The sequence below is a fragment of the Triticum dicoccoides genome, chromosome 7A (genome assembly GCF_002162155.2).
Source record: "Triticum dicoccoides isolate Atlit2015 ecotype Zavitan chromosome 7A, WEW_v2.0, whole genome shotgun sequence".
Taxonomy (NCBI): Eukaryota; Viridiplantae; Streptophyta; class Magnoliopsida; order Poales; family Poaceae; genus Triticum; species Triticum dicoccoides.
Window position 1 is genome coordinate 696,412,841 of NC_041392.1, and position 10,430 is coordinate 696,423,270.

Here is a 10,430-nt window from a genome sequence, read left to right on the forward strand (position 1 = left end):
GGACTACAGCTAAGTCTCCAAGTGAGAGAATTTAGGCGAGTACTGGACTGCAGCTAAGCCCCCAAGTGGGAGGATTGCTCTCCGCTCGGTAGGATTTTTTCAAACTTAGGCGAGTGTCGGACTGCAGCTAAGTCTCCAAGTGAGAGAACTTAGGCGAGTACTGGACTGCAGCTAAGCCCCCGAGAGGGAGGATTGCTCTCCGCTCGGTAGGATTTTTTCAAACTTAGGCGAGTGCCGGACTGCAGATAAGTCTCCAAGTGAGAGAACTTAGGCGAGTACTGGACTACAGCTAAGCCCCCGAGTGGGAGGATTTTTTAAATACTTAGGCGAAACGGATTCGCAGCTAAGCCCCTGAGTGGGAGGCTGGCTCGCCACTCAGTAGGAAACTATTTTTTCAAACTTAGGCGAAGCGGATTCGCAGCTAAGCCACCCACTGGGGGATTTCTTACACAAACAAAAACAATAATAATCACTGGGAAAATTATAACGATGTTGTCTTTGATAAATAAACTATAGGAGTTTTTCTTATTACATCTCATCCGAGTGAGAATTCAAGTATAAAAGGGGCGGAGTAGCTCCGCATTCCAGGCTCGTGGCTCATCAATCTGGCGATCAACATTGTAGAGGTGGTATGCTCCATTGTGGAGGACTCTGGTGACTATGAAGGGGCCTTCCCAAGTAGGAGCGAGCTTGTGTGGTTTCTGCTGATCCACTCTAAGTCTCCTTCTTGGAAGGCTCGGCTCTTCACGTTTCTGGCATGGAATCGACGCAAGTCTTGCTGATAGATGGTCGATCGAATCAAGGCCATTTCTCTTTCTTCTTCTAGGAGGTCGACTGCGTCCTGCCGGGCTTGTTCTGCTTCATCTTCAGAGTAGAGCTCGACTCGGAGAGCGTTGTGAAGCAGGTCACTCGGTAAGACTGCCTTGGCTCCGTAGACCAGAAAGAATGGGGTTCTTCCGGTCGATCGATTCGGGGTTGTTCTCAATCCCCAAAGGACCGATGGAAGCTCGTCGACCCATGCACCTATTGCGTGCTTGAGATCACGCATCAATCGGGGTTTCAGTCCTTTGAGAATTAGGCCGTTTGCTCTTTCAGCTTGCCCATTCGACTGGGGGTGAGCAACCGAAGCATAGTCGACCCGAGTGCCCTGAGAGGTGCAAAAGGCCCTGAATTTGTCGGAATCGAAGTTTGACCCATTGTCCGTGATGATGCTGTGCGGAACTCCATATCTGAATATCAACTCTCTAATGAAACTGATAGCGGTGCAAGCATCGAGATTCTTGATAGGCTTGGCTTCAATCCATTTGGTGAACTTGTCGACTGCTACCAGCACATGAGTGAAGCCGCTCTTGCCTGTTCTCGGTGGTCCAACCATGTCCAACCCCCAAACAGCGAAGGGCCAGACGAGTGGAATGGTTTTCAGGGCTGACGCGGGCTTGTGCGGCATATTGGAGTAATACTGACATCCTTCACATTTATCGACTATCTCTTTTGCCATCTCATTGGCTCTTGGCCAGTAGAACCCCGCTTGGTATGCTTTAGCCACAATGGTCCGAGAGGACGCATGATGACCACAGGTCCCCGAGTGGATATCGTTAAGGATCATCTGACCTTCTTCTGGTGTAATACACTTCTGGCCGACCCCAGTCTCGCTTTCTCTATATAACTGTCCCTTTATGACTGTAAAGGCCTTGGATCGACGGGCGATCTGTCGAGCCTCTTCTTCGTCTTCTGGGAGTTCTTTCCTTAGGATGTACGCAATGTACGGTTCTGTCCAGACGGGAGTGATAACCAAGACTTCCATGATCAGGTCGACCACATCTGGAACTTCAACTTCAGTCGGATCTGTGGCGCTTTTTGGCTGCGGGGCCTCTTCAGTGAAGGGATCCTCCTGGACCGATGGTGTGTGGATGTGTTCCAAAAACACATTGCTGGGAATGGCTTCTCTTTTGGAACCTATTTTTGCCAGATCATCAGCTGCTTGATTTTCCAGTCGGGGTATGTGATGAAGCTCTAACCCCTCGAATTTCTTCTCCAGCTTTCTCACTGCATTACAATAACCAGTCATGGCTGGACTTCTGACGTCCCATTCCTTCATCACTTGATTAACCACCAAATCTGAGTCGCCATAGACCATGAGGCGACGGACGCCGAGTGAAATGGCCATGCGCAACCCATATAAAAGTGCTTCATATCCTGCCTCGTTGTTAGAGGAATCAAAGTGGATTTGAAGAACATATCTGAGTTTATCTCCTCTGGGGGAGACCAATACCACTCCGGCACCGGAACCATTTAGCATCTTGGATCCGTCGAAGAACATGGTCCAATGCTCTGAGTGAACCTGAGTCGGCAATTGCTGTTCAATCCACTCGGTGACGAAATCCGCGATTGCCTGGGACTTGATAGCTTTCTTTGCCTCAAACTTGATATCTAGAGGAAGGAGTTCAATCGCCCATTTTGCCACTCGACCAGTTGCGTCTCTGTTATGCAAGATCTCTGACAACAGAGCGTCGCTGACGACTGTAATGAAATGATCAGAGAAGTAGTGGGCAACTTTCTTTGTGGTCATATAAATCCCATATACGAGCTTCTAATAATGAGGATATCTTTGCTTCGATGGGGTCAAGACTTCAGAAATATAATACACTGGGCACTGAACTTTGAAGGTTTTCCCTTCTTCTTCCCGCTTGACCGTAAGTACCATACTGACGACTTGTCATGTGGCTGCAATGTAAAGCAGCAAAGGCTCCTTGCTAATTGGGGCAGCAAGCACCGGCTGGATGGAGAGCAGAGCTTTGAGCTCTGCGAACGTTGCGCCAGCTTCAGGAGTCCAGTCGAACTTGTCAGACTTTTTCATCAATCGGTAAAGAGGCAATGCCTTTTCACCGAGACGAGATATGAATCGACTTAGGGCGGCCAAGCAACCAGTAAGCTTCTGAACATCATGCACTCGCACAGGACTTTTCATTCAGAGTATAGTACCGACTTTTTCTGGATTGGCGTCAATTCCCCGCTCGGAAACGAGAAAACTGAGTAACTTTCCGCCAGGAACCCCGAATGTGCATTTTGATGGTTTAAGCTTGATATCAAACCTTCTGAGGTTGGCAAAGGTTTCAGCAAGGTCAGTCAGCAGGTCGGAACCCTTCCCTGACTTGACCACAATATCATCCATGTACGCCTCCACATTCCGACTGATTTGGGTGAGCAAACACTTCTGAATCATCCTCATGAATGTGGCTCCGGCATTCTTGAGGCCGAATGGCATGGTAACATAACAGAAGCACCCGAATGGAGTGATGAAAGTTGTTTTGATTTCGTCAGGCCCATACAGACGGATCTGATGGTACCCGGAATAGGCGTCTAAAAAATACAGCCGCTCACATCCCGCAGTCGAGTCGACTATCTGGTCGATGCGGGGGAGAGGAAAATGATCTTTCGGGCAGGCCCGATTGATATGTTTAAAGTCAATGCACATGCGAAGTGACTTGTCCTTCTTGGGGACCATGACAACATTGGTGAGCCACTCGGAGTGGTAGATTTCTCGGATGAACTCCGCGCTAAGAGCCGAGCCACCTCTTCACCGATGGCCTTTCTCTTCTGGACGGCGGACCGTCGGAGATGTTCCTTGACAGGTTTTACTTTTGAGTCGACTCTTAGGCGGTGCTCAGCCAGCTCCCTGGGAACACCCGGCATATCAGAGGGCTTCCATGCGAAAATGTCCCAGTTCTCACGGAGGAACTGGATAAGCGCTTCTTCCTATTTGGAGTCGAGTGTTGTCGAGATATGAGTTGGAGCAACACTAGGGTCGGTCGGGTGGATGTGAGCTGTCTTCATATCGCCAGTCGACTGAAAAGCTGACTCTGTAGCGGGCTTCTTGTCTCTCAACAAATCACTCGGGTCTGCAGTCTTCTGGTATTCCTGCAACTCCACTACTTCCATCTGAGCATCAGCGATCTTCGAACCTTTCTGAAAACATTCTTCCGCTTTCTTCTGATTGCCTGTAATAGTGACCACACCTTTGGGGCCAGGCATCTTTAAATTGAGGTACACGTAACATGGTCAGGCCATGAAGCGTGCATAAGCCGGCCTCCCCAAAATAGCGTGATAGGCACTCTAGAAGTCTACAACTTCAAATGTCAATTTTTCTTTGCGGTAATTTTTGGAATCACCGAAAACCACATCAAGAGCAATCTGGCCGAGTGATTCAGCCTTCTTCCCAGTAATGACTCCATGGAAACTCATGTTGCTGGCACTGAGTCTGGACATCGGAATGCCCATCCCTTTCAACGTCTCAGCATACAATATGTTCAAACCGCTGCCACCATCCATCAGGACTTTGGTCAGTCGAGTGCCTTCAACAGCTGGGTCAACCACCAAAGCTTGCCTCCCAGGGGTGGTGATGTGCGTTGGGCGGTCGAACTGGTCAAATGTTATGGCAGTCTGAGACCATTTCAGGTAACTAGGTGTCGCCGGAGCGACCATATTCACCTCTCGGTTAATAACTTTCAGTCGACTTTTGCTTTCAACATCGGCAAAAATCATCGGAGTGGAACTGACCTGAGGGTATCCGTCGTCACTGTCTTCTTTGTCCTCGACCTTGTCCGACTCCTTTTCCTTACCTTTGGGCTGCTTGCCCTGGACCTGCTGGATCAAGAGTCGACACTGTCGAGTGGTATGTTTCGGGTAAATAAAATTACCCTCTTCATCTTTCTTTGTGTGGACGAGACATGGCAAGTCCAACACATCATTTCCATCCTGGTCTTTAACCTTTCTGGGGTTCCAAGGCCCTTTAGGTTTCCCGTTAAACTTTCCTTGGGTTAAAACCAAGGCTTCCCCAGGAGCCGCTGGCTCGGCTTTCCGCTTCTGTTTCCGATTGGAATTTCCTCCAGTTTCTTGGGCGACTGACTTGAGCTTGCCACTCCTGAGTCGATCCTCATCTTCACCATTAGAGTACTTGGTGGCAATCTCCATCATCCAATTCAGGGACATATCCCCGGTTCGACTGAATTTCAAATTCAGTTCTCTATACTTGACGCCTTCCTTGAAGGCACAAACTGCTTGGTGGCCAGGCACATTCTCCACCGAGTGATGTAACGTGATCCACCTCTGGATGTAATCCCTCAAAGTTTCATTCGGCTTCTGCATGCAAGACCGCAGTTCTGTCAGCCCTGCCGGTCGCTTGCATGTGTCTTCAAATGTGGTGACGAACACTCGGGAGAGATCTTCCCAAGTGTAAATGCTGCTAGGTGCTAACTGGTTCAGCCACGCTCTGGCCGAGCCCTCCAACATGAGAGGCAGGTGCACTAGTAGAAAACAGGGCTTTGGTCCAGGCCGGGTCAGCCCATTAGTCCCGGTTCAGTCTAGAACCGGGACCAATGTGGGCATTGATCCCGGTTCGTGAGCCCAGGGGGCCGGCCGGGCCACATGGGCCATTGGTCCCGGTTCATCTGGACCTTTTGGTCCCGGTTGGTGGGATGAACCGGGACCAATGGGCCTCGCTCCTGGCCCACCACCATTGGTCCTGGTTGGTGGCTTGAACCGGGACCAAAGGCTCCCCTTTAGTCCCGGCTCTTGTCACCAACCGGGACCAATGAGGTGCCTATATATACCCCCTCGCGCAAGAGCAGAGCACAGTGCTCTGTTTTTTCTGTCCGAGGGGGAGAGGGCTTTGTGGTGCTCTAGCTCACCTCATATGCACATGAGGTGTTCGATGGACTGCCCGAGCCACACTACTTAAGCTTTCTCCTCTCGAAGCTCGACCTCCAAGCTCCATTTTCCTCGAGATTTGTCTAGATTTAGCGGTCCGTCATGCCCCGTCCCCGTCTTCACCGTTGTCGATCACCCGCGCCGATCTCATCACCGACACCACCGTGGTGAGCCTCTTGTTCTTATCTTCTTTCTGAAAGGAAAAATATTCTTACTTGTATGTTTAGATAGATACTTGTATCATTTTCTTACATTTATTATTGCATCTTATATAGTGCGATGGTTTTGGTATCCGCCCCCGTCAGCCCTCGTCCTGTCTATGATTCGGATGTGGTATGTATATTATCTTTATAACTATTGGTTCATTTATTGTTTATAAAAATTATGCCGACCAACGTGACATAGATTTTATTTATCTAGGATGTATGTGAATCGGAAATGCCAACCGACCCTATTGTCGAGAGGTTAAATTTAGTTGAAGAAGAAAACAATTTGTTGAAGGAAAAAATAAAAAAAATGAGGAGGAGAAGATGATATTGGAGTTGCATGTTGCGGATGTCATCGATGATCACAAGATCAAGATGAATGCAATGCGCTTGAAGATTCGAAAGATTAGAAAATATACCATTCATACCGAGGCTTGGTATCATTATGCCGTTGGATCAATTGTTACCTTGGTTGCGATTATGATCGCATTTGTTTTCGCATTGAAATGTTTAACATAGTTTCAATGTATGGTTTAATTAATTAGATGCTCTGGAGAGCTATATGTTGTTAGATGAGAACTATGTATGCACTTTGGTTTTAATGTGATGATGAACTTCTATTAATTTGGATACTTAATTATATATAATGCACGCAGATGAACCGGCAATGGATGTACGATGACAGACACACCCGCGAGTACATTAAGGGCGTGCATGAGTTTCTCGATGCGGCTGAGGCAAACAAGCAGAATGGTTTTATGTGTTGTCCATGCACTGAATGTGGGAATACGAGGTCTTACTCTAACCGGAAAATCCTTCACTCCCACCTGCTTTACAAGGGTTTCATGCCACACTATAATGTTTGGACGAGGCACGGAGAAATAGGGGTTATGATGGAGGATGGCGAAGAAGAAGACTACGATGACAACTATGTGCCCCCTGAATACGGTGATGCTGCAACGGGGGGAGCTGGTGAAGATCAAGAGGAACCAGACGATGTGCCCAATGATGCTGCAACGGGTGAAGCTGCTGAAGATCAAGAGGAACCAGACGATGTGCCCGATGATGATGATCTCCGCCGGGTCATTGTCGATGCAAGGACGCAATGCATTAGTCAAAAGGAGAAGCTGAAGTTCGATCGCATGTTAGAGGATCACAAAAAAGGGTTATACCCCAATTGCGAAGATGGCAACACAAAGCTCGGTACCGTACTGGAATTGTTGCAGTGGAAGGCAGAGAATGTTCTGGCTGACAAAGGATTTGAGAAGCTACTGAAAATATTGAAGAAGAAGCTTCCAAAGGATAACGAATTGCCCGACAGTACATACACAGCAAAGAAGGTTATATGCCCTCTAGGATTGGAGGTGGAGAAGATACATGCATGCCCTAATGACTGCATCCTCTACCGCGGTGCATACAAGGATCTGAACGCATGCCCGGTATGCGGTGCATTGCGGTATAAGATCAGACGAGTTGACCCTGGTGATGTTGACGGCGAGCCCCCCAGGAAGAGGGTTCCTGCGAAGGTGATGTGGTAGGATCCTATAATACCACGGTTGAAACATCTGTTCAAAAACGAAGAGCATGCCAAGTTGATGCGATGGCACAATGAGAACCGAAAGAAAGACGGGAAGTTGAGAGCACCCGCTGACGGGTCGCAGTGGAGAAAAATCGAGAGAAAGTACTGGGATGAGTTTGCAAAGGACCCAAGGAATGTATGGTTTGCTTTAAGCGCGGATGGCATTAATCCTTTCGGGGAGCAGAGCAGCAATCACAGCACCTGGCCCGTGACTCTATGTATGTATAACCTTCCTCCTTGGATATGCATGAAGCGGAAGTTCATTATGATGCCAGTTCTCATCCAACGCCCTAAGCAACCCGGCAACGAAATTGATGTGTACCTAAGGCCATTAGTTGAAGAACTTTTATAGCTATGGAATGAAAACGGTGTACGTACGTGGGATGAGCACAGACAGGAGGAATTTAACCTTAAGGCGTTGCTGTTCGTGACCATCAACAATTGACCCGCTCTCAGTAACCTTTCAGGACAGACAAACAAAGGATACCACGCATGCACGCACTGTTTAGATGACACTGAAAGTATATACTTGGACAAATGCAGGAAGAATGTGTACCTGGGCCATCGTCGATTTCTTCCGACCAACCATCAATGTCGAAAGAAAGGCAAGCATTTCAAAGGCGAGACAGATCACCGGAAGAAACCCGCCATGCGCACCGGTGATCACGTGCTTGCTATGGTCAATGATTTACACTACGTAATCTTTGGAAAGGGTCCCGATGGACTAGCTGTTCCGAATGACGCTGAGGGACACGCACCCATGTGGAAGAAGAAATCTATATTTTGGGACCTACCCTACTGGAAAGACCTAGAGGTCCGCTCCTCAATCGACGTGATGCACGTGACGAAGAACCTTTGCGTGAACCTGCTAGGCTTCTTGGGCGTGTATGGGAAGACAAAAGATACACCTGATGCACGGGAGGACCTGCAACGTTTGCACGAAAAAGACGGCATGCCTCCGAAGCAGTATAAAGGTCCTGCCAGCTACGCTCTTACGAAAGAAGAGAAAGAAATCTTCTTTGAATGTCTGCTCAGTATGAAGGTCACGATTGGCTTCTTGTCAAATATAAAGGGAATAATAAATATGCCAGAGAAAAAGTTTCAGAACCTAAAGTCTCATAACTGCCACGTGATTATGACGCAACTGCTTCCGGTTGCATTGAGGGGGCTTCTACCGGAAAACGTCCGATTAGCCATTGTGAAGCTATGTGCATTCCTCAATGCAATCTCTCAGAAGGTGATCGATCCAGAAATCGTACCAAGGCTAAGGAGTGATGTGGTGCAATGTCTTGTCAGTTTCGAGCTGGTGTTCCCACCATCCTTCTTCAATATCATGACGCACGTCCTAGTTCATCTAGTCGACGAGATTGTCATCCTGGGGCCCGTATTTCTACACAATATGTTCCCCTTTGAGAGGTTCATGTGAGTCCTAAAGAAATATGTCTGTAATCGCGCTAGGCCAGAAGGTCCCTTTGTTTAAGTGCAAATGGGTCAATCTGTTAGGCGGCGGGGTACAGGTAGACCCACAGTACGGAATGACAACAGTGGATCTGAAAAATCTTGGGTACACTGACGAACCGTTCATCCTAGCTAATGATGTGGCACAGGTTATCTATGTGAAGGACATGTCTACCAAACCGAGAAAAAGAAAAGATAAGGAAGTGAATACATCATACGATGAGCCAAAGCGCCACATAGTTCTTTCAGGAAAAAGGGACATCCTGGGAGTGGACGGCAAGACAGACATGTCTGAAGATTATGAAAAGTTTCATGAAATTCCTCCCTTCAATGTCAAGGCTGACCCAAGCATCCTGATAAACAATGAAGATTATCCATGGTTACGGCGCAATAAGCAAATGACACAAGCGAAGAAAAAGTGAAGACTTTCTCCCGCAACTATTATGATGATACCATGCCAAATTTGTAACAGACGAGTATGCTATGCCAACTTTTTCAGAGTTCATTTGAAAACTATGAATTTAGGTCGAATTTTTTCTATAGGTGCATCTATGTTCAAATTTTAACTATTCAAATTTGAAAACTAATGGCACTAACAGAAAGTTTATATTTTTTCTAAAACTAATGACACTAACAGAAAGTTTATAATTTTGCTGACATAAAAGCAAAAAGAATTAAAAAATAAAGCAAAAAACAAAAGAAAATAAATAATACAAAAAACAAAACAAAAAACTGGAAAAAAATAAAAATAGCAACAATAAGTATTTTGTTGTAAGTACAAACAAAATAAAATAAATAAAGCAACAAAGAAAACAAAAAAACTAAAAAAGTGTTTTCAAATTTGAAAACTAATGGCATTAACAAAAAGTTTATAATTTTTCTAAAACTAAAAGCAAAAAGAATTAAAAAATAAAGCAAAAACAAAAGGAAATAAATAATGCAGAAAACAAAACAAAAAAACTGGAAAAAAATAGGGCTCACCCCTATAATATTTGATACGACTAACTAAAATTACCAAATTGAGTATAATGATAAAAAATAGTAATATTAAATATGAGGAAAAAGATTCACTCAAAAATCAATTTTTATAGTAAAGTTATTCATAAACTAGTGATTCACACAAATTTTAAAAAAATCAAATTTAAAAAAATCAAATTTAAACTAGTGCCACCAACCGGGACCAAAGGCCGCCGCTTCCCGCCCTTTGGGCTGCTGAAAAGAGGCCTTTGGTCCCGGTTGGTGGCACCAACCGGGACTAAAGGGTGGCATTAGTCCCGGGTCGTAGCACCAACCGGGACCAATGCTCTTGCTATATATACAACACTTTGCAGTTTTCGCCAAAATCCATCTGTTTCTTCTCGCCCCGACGCCTTCTGCTCCTCGTCGCCGTCGCCGCCGAGCCCTGCCCCGACGCCGTCAGGCTGGTCCACCTCGCCTTCGCCGCCGCCGAGCCACTGCCCCGACACCGTCGCCGCGCCCGC